This window comes from Anomalospiza imberbis, chromosome 9 (assembly GCF_031753505.1).
Source record: "Anomalospiza imberbis isolate Cuckoo-Finch-1a 21T00152 chromosome 9, ASM3175350v1, whole genome shotgun sequence".
Taxonomy (NCBI): Eukaryota; Metazoa; Chordata; class Aves; order Passeriformes; family Viduidae; genus Anomalospiza; species Anomalospiza imberbis.
Window position 1 is genome coordinate 20,550,671 of NC_089689.1, and position 23,975 is coordinate 20,574,645.

The 23,975-nt window shown below is 45.5% G+C and overlaps 1 protein-coding gene and 1 long non-coding RNA gene across 18 annotated transcripts in view; one reads left to right on the forward strand and one right to left on the reverse strand.

Moving 5' to 3' along the window:
- Positions 1–17,892: 17,892 nt before the first annotated feature.
- LOC137478923 (uncharacterized) lies at positions 17,893–20,062 on the reverse strand. Its single transcript, XR_011001879.1, has 2 exons — positions 19,053–20,062; positions 17,893–18,966 (listed from the first exon to the last, which is right to left on the reverse strand). It is a non-coding gene; the product is annotated as an uncharacterized lncRNA (long non-coding RNA).
- A 148-nt stretch (positions 20,063–20,210) lies between these two features.
- The window catches only part of PTPRF (protein tyrosine phosphatase receptor type F), a 378,733-nt gene continuing 374,968 nt past the window's right edge, over positions 20,211–23,975 (forward strand). For 16 of the 17 annotated variants that reach the window (XM_068199066.1, XM_068199070.1, XM_068199078.1 and 13 more), the window contains exon 1: positions 20,449–20,599. The gene's annotated coding sequence lies outside the window, so the exon portion shown is untranslated. Of the gene's footprint in view, positions 20,347–20,448; positions 20,600–23,975 lie in introns of those variants that run through there. The other variant, XM_068199067.1, reaches the window with a different exon arrangement.

A 23,975-nucleotide genomic window follows, 5' to 3' on the forward strand; every position in this document is an offset into this window, starting at 1 on the left:
GTGGTCAATTCATCATGTTGTCTCTGCTCCTCTTCCTCTGCAGAGAGGAGATCCTCACACTCTTCCTTCCTCTAAGTGTGGATTCCCCACGGGCTTGCAAGTCCTGCCAGCAAAGCTGCTCCAGAGTGGGCTCCCTCTTCACAGGTCCACAGGTCCTGCCAGGAGGACCTTCTCCAGCTCAGGATTCCCATGGGGTCGCAGCCTCCTTCAGACATCCCCCTGCTCTGGCGCTGGGTCATCCATGAGTTGCAGGTGGATCTCTGCTCCACTGTGGGCCTCCAAAGGCTGCAGGGGCACAGCTGCCTCACCATGGGCAGCACCACAGGCTGCAGGGGAGTCTCTGTTCTGGCACTGGAGCACCTCCTCCCCTCCTTCTTCACTGGCCCTGGTGTCTGCACAGCAGTTTCTCTCACATACTCTCATTCCTCTTACTGGCTGCCACATTTGTTCTCCCTTCTTAAATTTGTTATCCCAGAGGTGTTATCACTGTCTCTGATGAGCTCAGTCTTGGCCAGTGGCAGGTCCATCTTGGTTGTGCACATGGAGGAAGTGTCCAGGAACTTCTTGCAGAAGTCAATCCTCTAGCCCCCCCACTACCCAAACCTTGATGTGCAAACCCAGTGCAAGGAATGGCTCAGGTACTGGAAAGCAGTGAGATCAAGGCTAATGGGTGAGAATCAGGCTAACACTGTATAATCCTGCAGTTTAGCAGCCCTGAACAGAGCTGATGCCAGTTCAGGATGGAGGGTTGGGAAGAGTGCTGTATGCTACCTGCCATGCCAGTGCCTGCTCCAGTGTCACAGCTTGGCAGGGCTGCCAGTGTGGTCCCTCACCCCAGTCCTTTATGCCAGCCATATTTGAGTGCTTGCCAGCTGTGCACCACACCTGGGGATGGATACCTCGTGCACTGGGCTCTTCTTGCCTGCCTCCTCTTGGGGAGAAGAACCCAAGTGGCCAAGGGGTGAGCAGCCTGTGGACAGTCACAGTGCCTGTCCACTTGCCTGAATGCAGGTTGTTCCAAGTTTAAAATATAAAAAACGTCCCTCCACTTTGAGAAATAGAAGTAATAGGAATGATGGCCAGATTAAGGCATGTGGTTATGAAAGACTAAAGGAACCAAGGTTTTATAAATTAGCAATGTGAAGAGTCAGAGGGGATGCAGTCTGGATCTATAAATACCTTCAAGGTAACAATATAAATGAAGGAAGGGAATTAGTTCAGAGTCTCAGAAGATGGTAGGACAAGGAGCCTGAAGTTAAAAAGGAGAAGCTGAGGCTGGATGTAAGATTTTCTCAGCAGTGAGCATTCCCAGGCAGGGCACTCAGCTCCCCATGGCACACAAAGCTGGAGTGATGCAGCAGCAGGATGATGGCGAGGAGCAGCCCATGTGCCTGGTGGGCTGGCAGATAAAAACTAAGAAAGAAGTTTGAAGCTCTGTCTCACCAACAAAATAATACCTGGCAGAGCAGAGGCACAATGTGAGTTGGAGAGTTTGTGTGTTTGCTGCAGCAAGAACTCTGCTGGTGGTCCTCGAGGGGGATCTCTGTCCTGTCCCATGCCGAGGCAGCAATGGCACAGGATTCCAGGGTCCCACAGGGACATGTGAGTTGGGTCAGTGTCTCGTTTCAGAGCAGCCACTCCTCAAGGAGCTGCCAGGGTGGGTGCTGACCACACAGAGTACCTTCCCACTCCAGCTGGGGCACAAGGCAGGACAGAGGCTCCAGCAAGACCTGCGAGCATTGCCATCCATCCCCATGACTGTGTCAGCAGCTGTTGGCCGGTTGAGTGCTGTGACCGCTTCCCTAAAGCCAGGGCTTACTCTGGCTCGGAGGAAGGTGAGGAGAAATCCGGTATCCAGTGCTGCCACACAGTGGTGAAGAGGCATTTCAGAAAGGAACATCTGCAAAACCACCCCTTGGAGGAGTTTTGGTTGGAGCCTGAGACAGCTCTAGGTTGGCCTCAGGGGACATCTGGGCAGGTGTGACAAGAGCTTGCAGGCATAGGCCCAATTTAAAGCTCTTTGGTAACCGACTCAATTCTTCCCCTGTGGACATGATTCCCTGCAAGGTGCTCCCAAAGGCATATCTTCCATCATTGGCATTGGGTGTTGTAGTTATATCACCATGTTTTTCCATTATATCAATGTTTTTCCATTTGATTTCAGCCCAGAATTCCTGTTTATATCCTTACACCATTCAAACCAAACAGCCTCCCATGTTGGGCTCCACAGACTTCACAGATTCATAGACAAACAGTTTGTCCTGCTTTGGCAATAACTCTGAAAAGTGATATTGTACCAACACAGCAGGTTCATAAAGTGAGTTTTTAAATGTTGGTACTCAAATATGCAGAAAGGAACCAAGGAAAATTCCCAAGATATCCAGGTGCCCAACACACACCTCCTTGCAAGGCTCAGAGCCCACCAACAGGAACAGTGCCCCTGCAAAGCTTTACCTTTAAAACAGGATGTCTAAAACAGGCAGATTCTATTCAGCTTTGAAACATTGAACAGGGATGGATCTAACACAGGACCTCATTTCCCCATGGTCTGAACAACTCGCCCCTGTCTTTCCTCGGTGCAGATTGTTGTGGTAGCTCCTGTCTGTACTGCAGAAGTTCATGATCCTTTTGTATTATTTATGTTTTTTCACTGGTGTGTACAACACTCCCAGCTTTGGGATGATCTGCATGCACACCATGTGCTATTAATACTCCATTGCAGATCATTACTATAGAAATTAATTAATACTTTCCCTAAGTACTAAGCCTGTGGCAACCTGCTGGAAGCTCCATGTAATCTGCAGGCCGTAGTTTACTGTTGCTCATCATTCGCCCCACCGGGGTCCCACTTCCCCTGTTCCACCAGTCTCAATTAACTTTTGAGGTATGACAATAGCTGAGATTTAGTTGAGCACATCATCCAGGGGCTATGAAATTTGACCAGAAGGAATAATGATATCAAGGAAAAGAATAAAGTTTTATGTAATATGTATTAATAATGTCAGCTTTATATAATAAAGCAATGTAGATATTACTATATATAACAATAAAGAGGCCACACTACGGCCAAACACAGAGACAATGGGAACTCCTGGCCAGCACTTGCTTGCTCTATTTCTACACACCTGAGTTTCCCCTGCTCTTTTGGCCCCAAACCACACTGGCAGCTCATCTGTAAGTGATTCCCCACCAAGACCCATGAGTCCTTCTCAGAGTCACCTCTTCCAAAGTCCTCATTCCTTACTCGTAGGCATCCTTCTTTGTTTTTAGACAAATAATTGCTTATACTGAAACAGATATTGTTTGCCTGCTCCTGTGCTATACACTGCATTCTGGCTGGCTCAGTAAATGTTTGTTTGCTGTTCATCACCTGTGATGCCTGGAAGAGTAGCTGTGGCATGGCAGCCGCCGCTCCTGGCAAGCAGCACAGCAGTTCATGCCAGTTGGAGGGACCTTCTTTCCCAAAGCAGGAAACTGGCAACACGAGCGCTCGCTTTCCTCCTTCACCACCCACTTACCCCTGGAAGGCTGGCAAACAGCATTTGCTGGGTTCCCTCACTTAGTCACGGGCACACAGGCTTCTCGAGGCATCTTCGAAGGAGTCTGGAAGCCGAGGGTGAGTAGTGAGGTGGCACAGTCTGAAGATGATACAAGATTATTCAGGTTACTGAAATGAAGCTAAACACAACCAAAGATGATTGCAAAGAGTGGAAAGTGATCTCATAATATTGAGTGAGTGAGTTTAAAAATGAAATTCAGTGTTTGTAGCAGCAAAATTATACATGGAAAAAGCAACCTTCACATATCATGGGCCCTGAATGAGCTGTTTGTAAGGGATTGTGGAGTCACTGCAGATGGCTCCATGAAAACAATACCTCACCACTTAGCACCAGTCTAAAAAGTAAATCTGAGATTATTAATTATTTAGGAAATCACTGTCCTTCTCTAAATCTACCTTACAGACAAATCCACCTTGCAGCCATATTTTGAATGCTGCAACCAGAACTGATTCCTTCTTTTTATTTCTTCTTCTTTTTCTTTCCCTCCCTACTTCGAGATCATGGGAGAGGTACAAAAGCCTGTGCTATCAGCAGAGTCACCAGACATTTGGAAAAGAAAGGCTTAACAGTGAAAAATTTGTTGACAGTAGTTATTCAAGGTTAAAGGACAAGAATTTACCAGCAAGAGATTAGAAGGATCTTACAATTCAAAATGACTGGACAATAAAATGTCACTAAAACCAATGTAGATATCTGCAAAGTGTTGTAATGAGAGTATACAAACCTAATTTCAAGTACATGTGTTGGTCTGTGAGCTGACTGTTACCACACAGAGAAAAGATTTTGAGGTTATCACAGAGAAATGCCTGGAAATGTCATTGCAGTGTTAGCAGAGATCAGAAAAGCAATAGAAAACTGAGAAAGGAATACAGACCAAACCACTAAACAGCAGCAGGTCAGCAGCACTGCGGATGCTAAGTGCAGCTTTGGTTCCACATTGGGAAAAGCAGAGAGCAGAGCTGGAAAAGATGGGAGTAGAGTACCAAGGGTAGTTCAGAACCCCAAGGACACAGGGGTACAGGAATGGCTGAGCAGTTAGGACTCCTGACCTGAACTGGCACAAACCATGCTGAATGTTTATAAGGTCTTTTACAGGCCAGAAAAGATGAATTGGAATTTACCCTCCAATGACTTTTCCAATACCAGAGGGTGGGGCATGAACCAAGCAACCAGATGGAGGTTCAAAACCAAGCAGAGGAGATGCCCCTTCAGAGGAGAAGCAAATGAGGTGAGGAACTTTGCTGCCAGAGGATGCTGAGCATGATGAAGGGCCACAGCATTCAAGAAGCAACTGAGCAGAATAATGCTTATCTTTTCTGGATTAGGAAAAGCCTGAGTTGTGAATGGTGGGATGAGGGAGAATAGACCAGGAAGGTACATACTGCTGTTGTTCCCTGCTTGGTCTCCACAAACTTTAGGTTTGACTCCCCATAACTTTCTTGAGGCCTCTGAGGGCAGCAAGTCATGGAACAATGCATATGCAAAGAACAATTAGGATCATGCACCCTGTAAAAGACAGAGCTGAGGAGATGCCATAAGAAGTCTGTAAAATCAAAAATTGTGTGGAGAAAGTGATCCAAAATGAACTACTCATTCTTTCTTACTACACAGGAACTGGCAAGCTCTCTGCTGAAATGGGTCACAGGTGTAAAACCAACAAAAGGAAGCACTTTTCCAGACAAGATATATATATATATTAAAATTTGTAGGATTCATTGACATGGGATACTGCATAGTATAAATGGGCATAGAATGGGATTAGACAAATTCATGAAGGATAGGCACATTTGTGGCTATGGAACACAGTCCTGTGGTTGCAAGTTTTCTTTTAGAAACTGAAAAGTGAGGATGTGTTACAACTCTAGCTAATTCCTCCCTCACCTGAGTGGCTGAATACATGTTCTTAGGTTTCTATAAACTCTATAATGTTCTGCATACATATTATAAAAAGTATTAAGTATAAGCTTATGGTTTCTGGTATATTCATAGCCTTTGATGGAAAATGAAAATACTATTTTAGGGCGTACTGTGAAGAAGGCATGTTGCCAAGATAAGCCTTTGGTGCAGACTGTCTTCTTTCATCTTCTATCATGGCTTTCTGCATTTCAACACTTCCACAATTTTTGTGCCATCGACAAACTAATGATTAACAATTTATATTTTCTGTTTTCTTCACTGCTAAAAAGTTCAAAATGTGCATGGGCAGGAACTGATTGCTTTGGACTCTTTAGTCACATCTCCTGTGAGCATTTCTCATTTGCCATTACAGTGCCAAACATGTGCCAGAACTGTTGAGGAGCCACCCTCAGACTCATTTAATCTTTAGCATGTTTGCTTGCATGTTTCTAATTTATTAAGGAGAATGTTTGGTATTAGGCAATTAGAAGTCTAGCTGTAGATAGTATTAATAGACTATTGCTTTTTAAAATTGAATTTGTCAGCTATTCAAAAGTATATCAAATTAGCTTGGTATTTTACATAAATTCAGTGGGGGTGAGTTATATTTGTTAGTTTTAATTCTTCACCAGAGTGCTGTATTTAATTCTTTTGCTGTGGTTAGTTGTCAAGATGAAGGGTGTACAACTGTGTATTTTCCTCAATAATCAAATAGTATTAGTTTTTTAACAGATCCTGAACTTTCCTTAGTTCTAAAACCTCTTGAAAACCAAGGGTAATCATACAGACAGCTCCCTGACTGGCTCCTAAAAGATCCTTGATGCAAACTATCTAAGCTATGGTTTAAAAATGGTGCTGTGCATTGCCTTCCATGATCAATGACAGTTAATTATGTCCCACCATCATTTTACATGACAATGTGATCTATCTTTTCCTCTGAAGACAGAGGATGATGTTTTATAAAAAATTGTGCTTTTACAATTTCATCATTTCTAGTAATAGACCAATATTACCATTAGGATTGTTTTCATTCCAAATACACTTCTCAAAAAAAAAAAAAGGCTTTAAAAATTAATTATCTTAGGCATAGTTTTACAGTTTCATCCTGACTGATTCTCTTTTTAAAAAATTATGAAGATTAGTCAGGATTTCATGTTCTTCTATGAACATGAAGTCTTCTATGCTGATTCTTAAATTTATTTGGCTTAATATTATGTTCCAGCAACAAAAAAATACTGCTCAGTGCAAACTTACATGATAATTTGAAATACATATGAACTGGAAGAAAGAATGCAAATGGGTCAGTACTGGTGAGAGCTTTCTCCCACTTCTGAGCATGGTTTTGATTTTCAATTCCTCTGTCAAATTCTCCCTACCTGATAAGAAACTGTATATAAAGTTTAATAAATTCACCAGTTAGCTCTGTAAATTAGCTCTCTGAATTTAGTCACAGGGAGGCCATGCAGAAGGGAGCTCAGCAGTGGGATGGAGGCAGATGGGCATGGCCAGGAGATGCTGGAAGAGCTGGAGATGGACGTTCTCACCTCGTGGCTCTCTGAGGAGGTGGGAACTGGGCACCAGCCACAAGTCCCAAGTATCCCAAAAGTACAGTGTCACCCCTCACACTATGGCAAAGGGAAGACAGCTGCTGTCACTGAAATACATTTTGCACCTCACTCACCCCTTTCAAGAGTTTGTAACTGCCTTTAACCAAACTCTGTTGGATGATGAATCTTGGCTCAGATTGCATTTCTAAGTCTTTCAGCAAATCCATCCTGCCATTTTGCATTTTGCTCAGGCATAAAATCCACACAGACATAGAGCTTTCCATCATAAATTTTGCAGAGGCATAACAAATTGTATTAGAAGGAATGATCTTGGTCAGTTTAAATTAAGAAACTATGTTTTCCTCAATAATGATGACCTAAATCTTAAATTTCATGTAACTTAACTGTTCAAGAAATTGAGTTTATAAGCCTCCATATAACATTAATGGTAGATTTAGGTTTCCTTTCATTTAAGTTAGTACATCAAATAATATTGATGTTTATAATTCTGAAGATGGTCATAGAAATACTATCTATGAAATTAGTAGAAATTTTGCTATTGACTTCAATGGGCCCAAGGTTTTACCCCTAGCAATTAGCAGTCATTCTACTGTATAACTTGGCTCCCCGAAGGTCTGCAGAGCTCAGCATAATTATAACAGATTGTATAATCAGACTGGCAGGACATACAGCTAGCAAGAAGAACCATGTCTACTGCCCTTTTTCTTAAATTTAAAATCAGATATTTCCCAAAAGCATGGATAAATTTAAATGAACTCATTTTCATTATAAATACCTAAAATACAAGCTAATGATCAGCATGAGTTACAAGAAAAGATTCAACAAAACATCATGTTTGAAAATATTTACATGTTCAATTTCGTCTCTAATGAGGGAGATGATGTGCAGTTAAGGCTGCCAGGCCATTCTGTAATATGACTGAAGTATTCTCTCTACAAAGAGGGAAATAAGAGACAGAGGGTGGGGAAGACAGAAACAGAGACTGAGAGAGAGCCCTGTGAGTATAGAATGGAGTTAGTCTTAAATTAGAATTTCCTTTAGCTTGTGAGTACATTAGACAACCAGCATTATTCAGAAAGATATTGTCAAGGTTGCTGAGCTCCTGCCTGACTGCCCTTCCCCCTTATGTCTGTTTGCAAACTTGTTAGGATTCTTGATATTCACTTTCCTCCCTACAAAATGCTCCAATGCTCTTTAGTTTAAGCTAAACACACAACCCAAGCCCCGGTGTTTCTCTCACTCCAGCAGCCACAAGCACACCTGCTCCCACCCCAGACTGTGCAGCCCCTGAGCAGGGGGTTCAGTGCCTGCACTCAACACCCAGCACAGGCTCCAAACCTGGTTTTCAAGGCACAGCCCCAGCAGGCTGGAATAGCTGTGCATTTGATGGAATTCAGAAGCAATGTCAGAAAAAAAACCAAACCGCAAACCCATGTGCACGCGCACCAGGGGGTGGCGAGAAGAGGTTTGGGGAGGGAAGGGAAGCAGATGGGACATTTAATTCAGGGAACAAACTAATTTAAATCTTTCAAGGGGTTTGTTATTATTTCTAGAGTGTTAGGAATGCATTTTTTCCCTGCCTATGAAATGCAGCATCCCTGCTCAGAAAAGCTCTAAGAAAAAAAGCCCAGCAATATAGAAAGAAGAAAAAAAGAAATCCAGAATGTTTTAATGATATCCTTTAAGAATATTACTATTTATATATTTCACAGATTAAAATAAATAATCATAAATGTGCAGTTGGTGTATGTCTCTTGGGTAAAGGAAAAAGCAGGCAGATTTATAAAATGGGTTTATGTGCCAGGGTGATCGTAATGGCTCCTTCTGTCAGGTAAACACATAATTAGGATGTTTTCAAATAAATGTATTATGCACATGATTGAAGCCAATCCAGGCTGCAGTATAAATATTATGGCTTTTTTTTTTTTTTTAAAGTTGTATAATTACATATCTACCCATGGAGCTTCTCGCCTGATAGGCATCTATTTATGCAACACCACACTGTGGCTCTTCCACAGGTGCTGTAGCAGATACTTGCTGAATATGCAGCCCATCTGATTTTTAAAGTGCAATATCTCAGCTTTCTCTCAAAATACCAATTTTGCCTCAACTCCTTTTTGCCTAATTGCTTCTTAGATTTATTGTTTAATTAAAACCATTCTTGGGTTATACAAACAACAAATCCCACTAATGTGTGGTTTTTTTTTTTGCAGACAAATTATCTTCCAAGGGATTATGCATCTTCAGCTTGGGAAAGGATTCCATCCTCCTTGGCTGGGCTGTCACTGCCAAGTGCAGCCTCGTGGTCAAAGCTGTAAGTTGAAGTTTATGATGGCAGCATGACAGAGCTGTACCTGTGGAGTCAAAGTGACAATACTAAATGCCATTTGAAAGACTGATGCAGTCTATAAGCCGATGCAATAAAAACCCTTCTTTACTTTATAGCATTTTCATACGGAGTCTCACTGTATGTCTGGTCATGCACTAGGGAAGCATAAATAAGATGTGAATGATGAGTTACATGAGGAAACACCCCAGGAAGACCCTGAGGAACATCACCTTCATGGTATGCCTTTCCTCAAAGCTTTCCTTACCTGCCAGGGTCCTGTGGGAAGGCACAGCATGGGGACATGCACACACCACTGCGCACACATTTTGCACTGTTGTTTGAACTCCTCAAAACCCAAAAACAGTGTTTCTACTCCCAGCCTGGACATCTAGATCCTGTCTTCAGAGCTGAGGTTCAAACTCCAACCCCTGTTTGCCAAGTTTTGACAATTTGGAAACCTCTGCTAAAATACCTGCACCTGGAGAAAGTTCAGTGAGATACCCAAGTTTCAGCAGCACAACTGCCCCTCAAAAAGGAAAAAAAAATAGATGCTCAGATATAAACTTTTATTTGGATGTTTGTATAAGAGGAAGACTGGAAAAATGTTTTTTCCATAAGAAGCATATGCTGTAGTTCCTGGAGCAAGAACCCAGCTCTTATGAGGATTCTGGCTGTCTGCAGCTTTTCAATATTAAAGGGCTCTATAACAGATGAGAGCAGGATAATAAAAGCTAATAAAGATGAAACTGGACAAATTCAAAGCAGAAATTAAGATACACATTTTAAACCACAATAGAGTAAAACAGCTTCCAAAGGGATGTAATAGGATGCCTGAAGCCGGAGCCCGCTGAAGGCACGGCAGTGGTGCCAGCAGTCAGAATTGCAGGTGGAATGAAGGGTGGCTTGCAGAGGGCAGTCGGGCTTCAGGAAGCTCTGTGCTGGAACAGGAGGCTGGAGAGGGATGTGGGATTGTGGAGGACACTATGAGCAGCAGGCTGGAGGTGTAATGCAACCACCTGGAGGGAGGTTTCTGGGGGCAGAGCTGCCAACTTCTGTATCCCTCTGACCACCTGCTATTTCTTTCTCCATCCTCAACTCACATCCTACCCTCCCAGCCTCTCCCAAATTCTGTAGCTGTCCCCTTTTCCCCTACAGCCTCCATGCGTATCTTCAAGCAGCTCCCTCTTCCACCTGCTCTCCTCCAGCATGTCAAATCCTCCAGCTGTGGAGGGGAAGCCTCAGGCTCAGCATCCTGCTGGGAATTTGAGGTAGAGATTCCGATAGGAAACAGGAGAAGAGGGTGTTTGTTGCCAGTGTTGGGCTGGGGGGATTGCAACTGTTGCTACTGTGAGGGGCTGCCTCTCTGCTCAGAGCTGGAAAAACCAGAGGGTGGATATGATTCGCTCTCTGGCACAGAGGTTCTCTCTCCTTTTGTCTCTCAGATGCAACATAGAAAAAGGTGAAGTACGTCCCTGATTTACCCCTGTGTGGGCTGTGTGTGCCACAATGGTAATGCAAAGCAGCCTCCTGAATTTATAGCTGCTCTACACAGCCAGCAAAGAACATGGCACCCAAAGCATGCAGAGCCTTCGGTCCTACAGGTGGAACTACTGGTAGATATTTTAACCTAGGGAAACCTTTTAAAATTAAAGTAGGCACAAAACAATACTCTTTACATTAGGCCATAATTTTATATATAATTCACAGTGCAGAAGGAAGTGTCAGTTGTCCAACAACAAAAGCATAAAGGAGTCCTGGTGTAGAAAGCATCCCTGCCTTCCCCCTGCCACAAGTCCTCAGCCCAGCCCTTCACCTTGTGCTGCTGCCAGCATAAGCAAGGCTGCATGGGAAAACACATAATCTTTTTTTTTCCAGATTAGTTTTAATCCAGAGTTGATTTGACTGATACTGCAGTAATTTCTGTTAATGTAATGGAATGTGGTATCAAGTGGGAATAAGATGACATGGATACTTCTCTTGGTGGCAGCACCAGCTTTTTCTGGATTCAGCTGCCTGTGAAGGTCAGCTCTTAAAATACTGAGTATCCCTGGCCACACATGGAGATGCCCCTCATCAGGAAAATGGGGAAGTGCTCGTCTCAGTGGCAGCTCTGTTCTGTCCCTAAAGCTGGGGACGGCAGCAGTGGGTGGCAAGAAGACATGGGAGAGAATGGGCTCATCTTCCTCCCAGCTGCCTGAAGCAAACCCACACCCAACCAGAATAGCAGAAGCTGGCTTGTCTTCTCTTCTTTGCAGTTTCATTTTTATTAGTTTTGATTGCTCTAAATCAATCCCTAAGACAGCATATGATGCTACAGTGAGCCACAGGAATGCCCAAGGGAACTTATTTGTACAATGATTTTTACAGATCATTTTGTATCTTATGTAAGTGAGATTTTGAGTGGCAGTTTTACTTAATGATCACCAAGATTAATTGTTTGAGAATTTAGGGTTCCTTACCTACTTCTAAAAAAATCACCTGGTTCATTACACCTCTCCTCCTGAACTCAGTTGTTTGTTTTCTTTTTCACTCAGAAATGGCTGGAGGATAGGGAGAGCAAAAACTAAGTCCATCACCTAAAACAAATATGAATCTGATGATCACATTATTTTCTTTCAATATCTTTTCCAAAGTGGAGTTACTTAGAAGACTAAACCCACTAACTAAACCCACCTTCTAGAAGTTATCTTCCTGGTAATATCCCATGGAATGAAAAGTAGAAAAAATTATACAATTTTCCTGGGTTTGTGGATTTTGGGGGTGTACCTTGAAGAACATCAACGAAGATTTTTGGGAAACAGGACACAGAACTGTTTAGACCAGTCCAGCCCAGACATCCATGTAGCCCCATGCCCTGCTATGACCAGCAGAGGTTAAAGCAGGGGAAGGGGTAAAAACTGACAGGACATACGTGAACTGCTTTGTTCTCAGCATGTTCTGATTGACCTCTAATAGTTAAAGACTAACTTGCACAAAAACAGAAGACAGAATACTTCAGGATGGTTTTAGTTGTTAAATACAATGCCAAATATTCTTGGTATCAGAGGAATGTAGCGCAGAGATAACATAAAAATTGTGAAAATCTTCAACATACCAGCAGAATATATTGAAGGGATGAAAGAATGAAGATTGAGGGTGACACCCTCTGCCTCTTGCTCACAGGAAAATCTCACAAACTGAAACTTTACCCAAACAAAACAAAGACTCCAGCACAGCATGTGCAGCCCTCCTTCTTGGGAGAGAATGGGGAGAGAGAACAAATCACCCAAGCCTGACATGAGTCACATCAGTTCATGCATGACTGAAAGGTGCTCAGATACTACAGCCATGAGCCCAGGCCAAGAGCCTATTTAAAAAATGAAGGCAAGTGACATGGTAGAATTCTTAAAAAGGCATGGAGACAGAAAAATGTGGGGTAGAGAAATAGAAGTGTGGGTGAGTTCAGCACCTCTATTTTGGTGTTTTAAGTGGAAGTAGTCTGAGCAAGGAGAGCTTGGAGGAAGGGAGATGGCCAGGCCCCAGGACAGTCACTCAGCTCTGCAAGTGCTCAGCAGGGAGTGCTTTAGGGGTTGTGTGTGTATATGTGTGTGTGTGTGTTTGCGTTTCTGTGTGTTTGTGTGCAGGAGGGAACAGAGCTGGAAAGAAAAGAAAGACATAGACAAGCACAGAGAGCTGTTAGAATGAGGGTCAGCAGATGGGAACAGACAGGTGAAGTTTGGTTTAGAGGCAGGATGAGGAGGAAATCTTTCAGCTTTCTGTAGGGGCCAGGATACAGGCAAGAGGTGTCCAGGAATGCCCAGCCAGCCCATTAGCTGCTGAACTCACCTAACCCTTCTGTTTTGGAGAAATGCCATCTCAAGTTGCTTTTAACAGCAAACACAAACACCATTCTAATATTTGCAGAGTAACTATAGGATCCAACTCTTCCCCACTTTGACAGCATAGTTCCACAGAGCAGCATTTTAAAGGATTTTTGCAAATCCTTTATTTCTAAATTTTAACAAAGTCTCTACCCTGTTTATAGCCTGTTCCTCACCCAGTTTATTGCTCTTATTTAAACTTGCAGAGAGAAATTTTCAAAGCTGGGACACATTTTCCACATCCGTTACTCTGAACATCTTAATGGGAACAGTGCTGAGAAATGACACTGGCATTATCACCACTGAAGCAATTGTATGCTAATAGGCTGCACCTTTCTCCTACAATCATGATAGAAAGGTTAGTTAAATTCAAACAAAATATATTCCCTGAAATTCCAACCATCTTTAATAGGAAAAGCTATAACCTCCCTGATGCACAAAACAGCCCTTGCAGCTGATGTCTGAAGCTTGCACCTGTTATTCCAACAGAGGTGACCTCTGAACAAGAAAGCCATTCTATATAAACACTGAGTTAAGTGACTTTCCCCATGTCTCCTCAAATAACACCCAAATATCTTTTCTTGTCAAAATCTTGCACTTGTCCCATAGTATACACAGTAAATCATGACAACCAGTGACTTATTTGAAGGCTGAAGCCCAAAGCAAGAGGTGCTGGTGCTGAAAGAAGTTTAACCAGTCACCAGCCTCTAAAATATTAAGCTATAAAATACAAATCTATTTTTATAAAAACAGTGTTAAATGACCTGTCAAGACAACTTGTCCCTGCTGTTTTTTTTTTTTTTTTTCCTTTGGGGTAGCAGAAGAAAATAATTGAAGAAAATCATTTCAGTTTACCTCTGTAATACAAGACTGTTCTGCAAAAGGCTAGCAAAATTCTGAGAAGCTTTAAGTCCTGCTCAAGCTTATGAGATTAAACATCATATATCTCTCATTCTGGCCTCTTCCTGGGTGTGAATCCTGCCCTGTGAGCACTGGGAGGATTAGTCCTGCAGACCAGTGGAGGACTGATTCTTGTACCTACCACTGCCGGTGTTTGTCACACCCCAGTCACATCTTGCAGCACTGTCACCTTCCCTGGCACTGTGACATTCTCATGCTGTTCACACCGACCGGCCGCTGCAGCCCGGTCACTGCCCAGAGCTCGCATGTGGAGCTTTGCACCGAGAGGACTCACTGCTGGCTGTAAGAGGAATAAGTACAAGTCAGCTGTGAAATTCTACTCTGCCAAGTTCACGGCTGCCTGTCGCACTCCAGGCCAGATCTGGCGCCTGTAATATTTCAGCTAGGAGATCCCAGCTTTCACAGACACAGCTGGGCAGGACCCAAACCCCTCCTCTGTGCCTTTACTGTAGCAGAATGGAGCACCCAAATGCTTCTCCTTGACTTCTTCACAGACCTCAGCTGTGGAGCAGAGATATGGTAACCATCCTGTGTCAAAGGGCTCCTTACACCCTCTTGCCATTCACACACAAAAGGCTGAGGATATCTGATGTGGGGGCAATACTTTATTCTTACCACTTTTCAGGACTACAGTTCTCAAACACTGAGGTAAGAATATGGGATTCCTCATTTAGTGCACCAGGAAAATTTCAGGTCTGATCTTTCAAGTTAAAAAGAAAATTCTGTAGACAGCAATTGTGTCAGCTCCTTTTGGAATATAAATGTCAATCCAATATATTTGTCCTGTTTGCCTGTCATTTGTTGCAGTAGAGTCGTGGTCAGGGTGATCCTTCTCCCAGTTACTTTTGCTGTATCTGTTCTCTAAATTATCTTTTAATTTTATGTGGCTGCTGTCAGTGGATGCTGCTGAACGCAGAACCCAGGGCAAAATCCATCCTGCAGTCAGAACTGAAGTTGATGATAGGGTCAAAGAAAAGCACCAGCTGGGCACTCCTATAAAATACTAGAAATTGATAGGAGGTGGAATTTTCTGAGGAAGCAGAAGCCATTTGGGCAGGATCATTTCTGGCACTGGGGAACAGTATTTTGGGATACTTGCTTTAATGTGAAACATTCGGCATGACTTCACATGCCACTTGGCTGTGAGATAAAAATTTGAGGTGGATTTTTATGGCAGAAAGAGAGTGTGGAAAAATTTAGTCAGCACAAAAGTTTAACCTTGCTAATAAGATCTATATGTCTGCTGCAAGAATAAGAAAATACCACTCCCTGTCTCAATGCTTTAACCAAACCCCACTCCTGTACACATGAGCTATATTAGTGCCATTATTTGCCTCATACTTACAACCCAACATGAACTTTCAAAAGATAATTGATTTTTTAAGGTCTCTGAACATAGTCTCCAATATTTTCTTAACTGCTTCATGGCTTCTTTTAAAATGCTTTCAACATGGTCTGAAAACTGAATATAAAAGTAAGCAGGACTAAAAATTAATAGGAGAAAAAAAAAAAGAAAAAAAGATTGGGTTGAAATTACATTTCCAGAAGCTCCTGCTTTCACTGGTGTGAAAGTGAGGAAGGGCGTTCTCAGCCCCTAGACAGATTATCTGGAAAGGCTGAAATCAGACAGAGAGCTTTGATCCAATACCAGGAATCACTGCTCAACAGTAGTTAGGGAAAAACAAAAAACAAGTCAAAAAGACCAATCGCTCTGCAAACCTGGGCCAGGCTGGTATTTCTGCAGCCACCTGACTTGGAATTCAGTACAAATCTGTCTCTTCCTTCCTAGGTTGCCTTGATCTGAAAGCTTGTGCTTACTGTTTTCTGCCGTGGGCTGCTGTGCTCTGAAAGCTCATGCTTTGCCTTTGCACGGGGCTGTAAAAGCCTGTGGGCACTGACAGGGCTTTCAAAACTGAGTCAACCTGTCCTCTGGCACATGGCAATGGGGCTGGCAGCTGATCTCACTTCTCTGCTGTGCCACTAGCTCCTGTGCAACATTAGCTAAGTCAATTAGCTTCTGCTGGCATCTGTTTTTCACCTCTAAAAGGGGGACAGTAGTAATTTCCTATCTCACAGAAATCTTATGAAGACAAATACATTAGCTTAGGAAGTGCTCAAATACCAGTGTGATCAGGTCTCCTCTCCATCTCTCTGGCAGCCTGTATTTTGTAGCCTGGAAACCTGTGGTCTGCCAAACCATGAAGAATTGGAGCTGAAGACCACCAGATCAACTCTTGGACTGGCTGAGCACAGATATCTTCACAACAAAAGCCAGAAAAACAGCTTTTCAGGGAACCAACAAGAACAGAAAAAATGGAGAAGCAAACTTTGGCACTAAACACAGAGTGGAGCAGAGAGCATTCGAGCAGCAAAGTCACTGTATTTTGCGTATTATTTGCTTTAACTTACATGCACATTATATATTTTAGTCCTTCCACTGCCATTCATTTAGGTTTAGAAAAGAACACTAAGCTGATATTCCTGGGGTGTGAACACATACAGACCATGCTGCAAATACTCATCTGCAGCACTGCTTTTCTGAGTAAGTGGTTACATTTTAGAAGAGTCTTCCATGAGCCAACTGCCATTAGTACTCCGGAATTCAGCCCTTAGCAGGAGATCATTTCAATTTTTGTCTTGGTGACCAGCATCCCCAGGGTCTTCTTCTAGCACATTTTATTCAGTCAGGAGCAGAAAACTTTACCCACTTAATAATGCCCAAAATATATCTATACACCAGGACCAAATTTTCTAGTGGTGCTTGATTTTGGTTTGTTTGCCTTTTCCCCCAAAGATCTTAGCTTTCTGCTTTGGTGTGAGAAGCAGGAAGTAAATGAACTATGAGGATTGTTACTCATATTTATGTGCTTTATTACATATTTATGTAGGACCTCTAAGACATGAGTCATGTGGGGAGCTCCACCATGCTAAGCCCTACGCAAAGCTACAGTAGGAGAGAGCACACATCCTGACCAGAACTGGTCAGCCAGCTGACCACTCAGAGACAACCAGTGCAGAAAGGGAAAGACCCTTGAACATACTTTCTAGAAAGATACATGAGGAACTTACAGGCCTTGGCCAGGAAACAGAAGCAAATACCACTTCAGCACTGTGATTGTACTATTATTACAACACTGACTTTCATTTCTTCAGAAGTACATGTTTTAGGTAGGCAAAATAAGGGGAAGTTGTTAACCTCCTCTTAAAGATTTTTCAACCCAGACAATTTAGTGCTATGGATGAGGAAACATCAGGGCTGTCTCTCTAAGGCTTCAGTTCCTTCAATAAGAGATTAACAGAAATGGGCAACACAGATTGTTTTTATTATTATTTGGAGCAAAACAATATTCTAATAATCCTGCCTTATAAAGGAAATGAAAGAGTCTTGGGGGCAATATTGAAAAAATGGTGGGCAGTCAGTGTCATGGCCATATGGTCCTCAAGCTGTGCTGTCAAGCAGATCTACAGATGGAGATGTATTATCTTACATGAGCACCAAGTTGAGCATTGCACCAGGCACTTGTGAATCAGACGAGTAGACCTGACAATACAATTGACAATTACTATAAAATCAGGTGAGAAACAGTCAGAAGCAAGAATACTCTCCAAAAAAGAAACCCAACAGCTAGAGAGAGGACAAGCTTCTGACAAGCTCTGCAGCTTACAGATTCAATCCAGAACATTTAGCAAGTTTCGCAATATCTGAAACAAGAAGGGAAGTTGTTCTGACAAGTCTTAAAAAAATCAGCATCCTGGTCTTTTGATTTTATACCAATTTATTATGTTGAAGGCAAACTCCACTGTATCTACACACTAGTTGGCTATCAAGTGGCACACAGGACAAGGGTATGGGTGTGTGCATTTACCCTGAAGAGCTGGATCAAAGGGAAGGAAGAGCCACCAGGAGCAGTGACCTCCAAATGGAATACTGCAAATACATACTGAGACTTTGCTTTCCAAAAAGCTTACCACTGAAATGGCTGAGCATGTGGGAGCCATGAGAGCTACTGAGATGATATACTTGGGTGCTTTGTGTGAACTTGTTGAGCATTCTCAGGGCTTTAGGACTCTTGTACAGCTCCTTACAGAATACAGCTCTGGTGACAACATGCCATTGTGTCCTGTACTATATAAGCCTCTGAATAAGATGCCTTTGCTTTGAGGATCAGTGCCTCATAACTGTGAAGTCCTCAGAGAGGTAAAGAGGTGACAAACCGGCCACCCCATATCAAGTGGAGTGCAAACCACCAGTTTCTAGTGGGCTTACACTATTCATAGCTTCCCAGGTTTTTATGTCGTGCAAGCATAGAGTGCATGGGGGAGTAACAAAGAGTTTAGGGTGGTAGCTGTATAAGAAAACCCTTTGTTTCATCATTCAGATGATTAATGACTTACGCCCATGGGACAATCATTTACCTGCAAGTCTGGGCTAAAGCTTCAGGGCATCAAAAGTTTATGAGGCAGCTCTGTGTGTCAGTCACATGAATCCACATTGGTGAAGGTGATTAGAAACCTGCATCTTTAGGTGTCTAAAAAGATATTAAAATTTTATCCCATAGATTGGCCAGACATTTCAGTGTCTCCACTCAAAAAAACTCTTAAACATTTGACAACATTAGTAAAGGAACAACAAGCCACATATCTACCATTTTTCAAGCAAACTTCAATAACCTGTTGCTCATACATAAAATGAACGGGGGCTGAGTAGACATGACCCCACTTAAACTTGCCAACATGGCTGCTACGTGTGCTGGGGCTCTGGCAGCTCTGTGAATCCCATCTCTAGTGTAGGGATCTCCCGCCTTCCCCATGGTCTTGCGCTCCAGAGCATCCTGAAGCAGATCCAAATTTTAACACAGAGAGTGGAGCCCATGGGCACTTTGGCAGTGCTGTGTGGCACTCAGCCAGCACCACTTACTCTGAGCTCCGTGGCCTCACTGTGTAATGCACAGAAGGGCTGTTTTGCGGCAATATTTGGATACCGTGTAGGAAGGAAAATATCCCCAGAACCAAAGGCTTTAGATGCCAGACCTTCCTGCTTTATGGCAGGGGTGCAAAACTGGCTTTAGGTACTCAGTTTAGGGCCAAGGCAAGTGATGCATGATGGGTCATGAATCACATTCAGTAGTGTGAAGTCCAGGGCTTCTAAGAGTGCTTGAGGCAACAATGCCAGGACAGAGGAAGAACCTCTACAAACTATTTGGCTCCTACCAGCAACCTGACTGGAGGAAATGAGATGATAACAGCCAAAGATCCGCAAAGGAACACTATTACCACACACGAGAAGAAATCCTGGACACCACAGAGGGGGGAAAAAAAAAAATCAACATGTCGTGGGAAATGCCTCAGTGACCCCAGCAAGGTGCGCAGAGAATGTCAGCAGCGCCAAACTGCCGAACACCGCGTTGTTGCCCTCGCTGACGCAACCCCGGCTTTTAGGAAGGGTTGGGCAAGGAGCCAAAGAGCAGCAACACACCCGGCGCAAGGGCCCGCCTGACTTAACCCTTCCGCCGTCTCAAAAGCCCGCAGAAAATACGTCTCAGTTTCTTCATTTCTCAGTTCAGGGCTCTGGACGGGGGAGCAGGAAGCGCCGGACGGAGTAAACGAGCAGCAGCCCGCTGGGCGAGCGCATGGGCTGAAACACCGCGAGCAGCCACGCCGCGGCCAAACCATCACAGCCCGCAACAGGTCCCAGCGCGGCGCTCACCCGCTGCCGCCCAGGAGACCTGCGGGGAGCGAGGAGGGCTCCGTTCTGCAACCCGTCCCCCGCTCCTCGCACCTCCGGGGCCACCCTCGTCATCTCGGGTCTGACCCGCTCTGCAAGCCCGGGTTAAGAACAGAGGGACCGGGCGTGGGCAAAGGGCCCGCTCCGAGGCACGGTGGGGCTGCAGACCCTTCTCCCGGCAGCCGGCCGAGGAGAGCGGCGAGAGCCCCCCAGCTGCCAGTCCGGCTCCTTCCGGCGGCGCCTCCAGAGCGCCCGCCCCGGGCCGCGGCCGCGCCCTCGCCAGCCCCACCGGGCCGCCCCCCGCCCTCCCCGCCCACACCTGGCCGGGGCGGGCCCTGCCCGCCGGCTGCGGGCCGACTCGGCGGGCAAGGCGGGCGGCAGCGCAGCGCAGGCCGCGGTAGAGCGGAGCAGGACTCGGCCGGCAGCAGCGCCTCGCCTCGCCGCGGGGCCCAGCGCGGCAGCGGGGGCCCGGCGCAGCGCGGCTCAGGTGAGCCCGCGGGCGGCAGGTGGCGGCGGCGGGGCGGGCAGGGCACGGCCGGGCTGGGCTGGGCTGGCGGCGGGGCGGGCGCGGCGCGCGGCCCCGGCGTGGGCGGGCTGGCGGTGGCGCGCGCGGAGCGCGGTCCCGCGCGGCGGCGGCTGAAGGAGCGAGCGGAGCGGAGCGGAGCTGCCGGCGGGGTGCGGAGCGGCTTCTCGCGCGGCGCCCGGAGGCAGCATGCGGACGGCGGAGCCCCGGAGCCCCGGTAAGTGGTTCGGCTACGTCGCCTCTCCCTCCTCAGCCCCGTGTCCGGCTCCCGACACGGCGGGATCGTCTCCCTGGGAACAGCCAAACTCCGCCGCCTGTTGAGCCCCGCGGATCGCGGCTCCCGAGCGATGGCCCCACCGCCCGCTTCGGCCCCGCCGCCGCCCCTCTTGCCCCGCGGGGGCCGCCGTGCGGTACCGGAGCCCCCCTGCCGTCCGCTGGGGCCGCCACGCGGTTTTCCAGCGGCCACCGGCTGCGCCCCGCGGAGCCTCCCCGGGTCGGCGGGGGGCAGCCGGGCACCTGCCGGCGCCGCGCTGCCGGGGGTGCGGGGATGGCCGCCGCGGCGTGACCTTCCCGGCCGGGCTGCGGTGCTCGGGGCAGCCCCGGCGGGCGGACTTCTGGCGGTGGGCTCGGGGGAGAGGGGTCGCGCCCCGCGGGGCGTAGCGCCGACCGCGGCGGGGCGTCCCGGGCGGGGTGTCTCTGCCGTGTGCGAGGCGCGGGGCGGTCGGCAGTGGCCCGAAGCGTTTCCCGCGGCTGGCGCCGGCCGTTTCTGCGGTGGGAGCGAGGGAGGGCGCTGCAGCGGGGGGCGGCAGACCGCGCCTTTCCCCCCCGGTGGGGTGAGCCGCCGCCTGGGAGAGCGCGGGGCTGCCGAGCGGCGGCGTCTTGGGTGGCGAGAACAAAGGGCCCCCGGCGGGAGCGGGCAGGAGCACCGCCGCTGCTCCCGGGGTGCCAGCTCCCCAGAGCGGGGTGGGGGTGTTCATCCCGGTTTCCCCCTATTCGCCCTCCCTGGGGAGTGCGGCTGCAGCCTCCGCGGGGCCAGCTCCTGCCCCGCAGCCGCCTCCGCAACCTGTTGTGCCGCTGCCTGGTCGGGGTTGCCGGTGCAGTGGGTAGTGCTCCCCCGCGGGACACCCGGGGGGGCGGGCGGGCTCTCGTGGAGCGGCGCGGGGTGGGCGCAGGCAGCCCGGGGCGAGCGGGAGGCGAAGGCAGTGGGCGGGTGCGTTTGCCTTCGCGGTGTTTTCTGCGCCCAGAAACTGTTAAGAACCAACTTCAAGCAGTTCAAATAGCTGGCGTAAATTAAATTCAATGAAAGAAAGTATTTCCGCGCTGTTAAAAGGTCTGTTCCCGCGAACCTCTTGTGTGGGAAAGATGTGGTCTGTTTCCAGGAGACTGACTGGGGCAGCTGCTCTGAAGCGTTTTGGAGTTTCGTGTTTATTTCATATGTAACCAAATGAAGCCGTATTGTCAGTATCAAATACAATATTCTCTTGTCAAGTTTAGAACTGAGCTGTAAAAAGTGATTTGGGCTGACGATAACTGGATAATCAAACCTTCAGCTGAATATTTGTTGGTTTAGAGATCTCTAAAGGCAGCTAACTTGTGCAGGGACAGTAAGCAAATAGTGTTTCCTTATGCTGCTTCTGTAACCACCTTTGTTCATTTTTCAAGGTAAATGCTAGGGAAATGACAAATTGAATTTAAGATTACTAAGGTCCTGTGCTGCAAATGACTTATCAACATGTCTGGTTGCTGGGTGATTGTTCCAAGACTGCCAGTTAGGCTTTGAAAACAGATTTTTAAATAAAGTCCATTGCATTCATTATGATAATGCCGGAAATGCGTGGCTCACAAGGTTGGTTTTATGGAAGGAACGAGTGTACTTTAATCCTGATTTTATTATTTCTTGTGTGGTGGTTTGCTGTGAGACTGAGGACGTAGGAGTAATAGATATCTGTACTGTGAAGCGCATGATCAGCAATCTGAACTTCGAAAGCGAAGAGTAAAATCTGTGTGGCAAGCAGCAAGTTTGTGATCTGAATGTGTGGTGGGTGACAGTGTTGAATTATTTAAATTCTCAGTTTCTGCCATTAACCAAGCATCTTAATGTGCAAGTTTCTTAACTTATGAGTAGCTTTTGAAATAAGATGCAACATGACCATGTGTGTGAATGGGTTAAAACAGCTTATGGCCAAAAATTAACGCATAAGTTCAGATCAAGAGATTTTTATATTCATTTTAGTTACAAATATTCCCATCAGCCCTTTTCTTTGCACATGTGTGTTCATGAATATGTCTTGGCTGCATACTGGTTGGGGCCATTAGCAAAATAGTAGAAGCCACAGATACAGACAACATTTTATTCTCATTCATGTTGCCCTTGAAAGTGTCAGTTTCTGGAAAATCAAAGTAGAAGCTGTCCTACGTTGTATATTGTTTGTGAGTTGAGAGGTATGCAGGTATTTTTAATTTTATTTTTTTAAACTAAGTTCCCCTTTTGAGTATGCGAGATAATTGTCATTGGCAAAAGCAGAGAAGACAGTCAAAGCTTGTGACTATAAAGAGAAAAATCTAAGCTTGTGAGTAACGGAGAAGAAATGTTTTCCTCTTTGTGTCCACATAATGCAGGGCTGTGGGAAGATATGCCTAATGAAGATGATTATTGCTGTGGCTTTCCATAAATCCACTTGTAATGGAGGCTTTATACAGTTACTTCTGAATCTGTACATTTAAAAACTGCAAATAGCGATAATGGAGTTGGCTAATAGCAGACTGTCAAGTAAGTGCAATCCTTGTGATAATGTTCAGCCATAGATCTCCATTTAAGCATTACTTTTAAGCAGAAAATGTTTCTTGTAGGTCATAGTATATGCAGTTGGGAGGGAAAAACCCCTGAGTTGTTGCTGCCTGTTGTTGAATCTTAACCAGGTGACTCTAATTGGCCAAAGGGTGTTTTTTCTCTCCAGCTTTTTATCAGATAGCAGGAGATGTACAATTCAGTAGATCCATTTGATGTGAATTTAGATAGTGGAAAGGAATACTAATAATAACCAGCTTTTAGAGACTGAAGAAGTTTACCTGAACAGTAAACCTGTGTCTGTGTGCAAATTAGAACAGGGACTTGTGCCTGTTGAAGAATTGAAAACTTTCCTCTGAAGTGTTGGAGTGAGCTGGATGCCACCACATGATAGTCTGAGTCTGAGCTGATCTTGTTAGTGGTGTTAATCAGGACAAATCTGTTTCAGTGGTTTCTTAGTGCTTCTTAGAAACCATGGTTGAGAGTTAAATTACTCATGTCTGTTTTGCAACTTAAAAGGTGAAGGTAAGACAGTAGGGGAAATTCTTAATGTGATATCTTGCCCTGGTACAGAAGGATGTGAAATCATCTATTATTTTCAAGTATAAAGCACTTGTAGTTGCTACTGGCTGTTTTATATAGTGTTCTGAATGAATGCAGTTTTAACTTACATGGCTAAGAAACAGCTTTTGAAGGAAACTGACAGGAGACTTGCTTATGTTTATGTTTGGAGTAATTTATTGAGAAATATTTGTGATGCTCTCCATCATTGCTTGCCCTCCTCTAAAAGCAATGCTGTGACTTT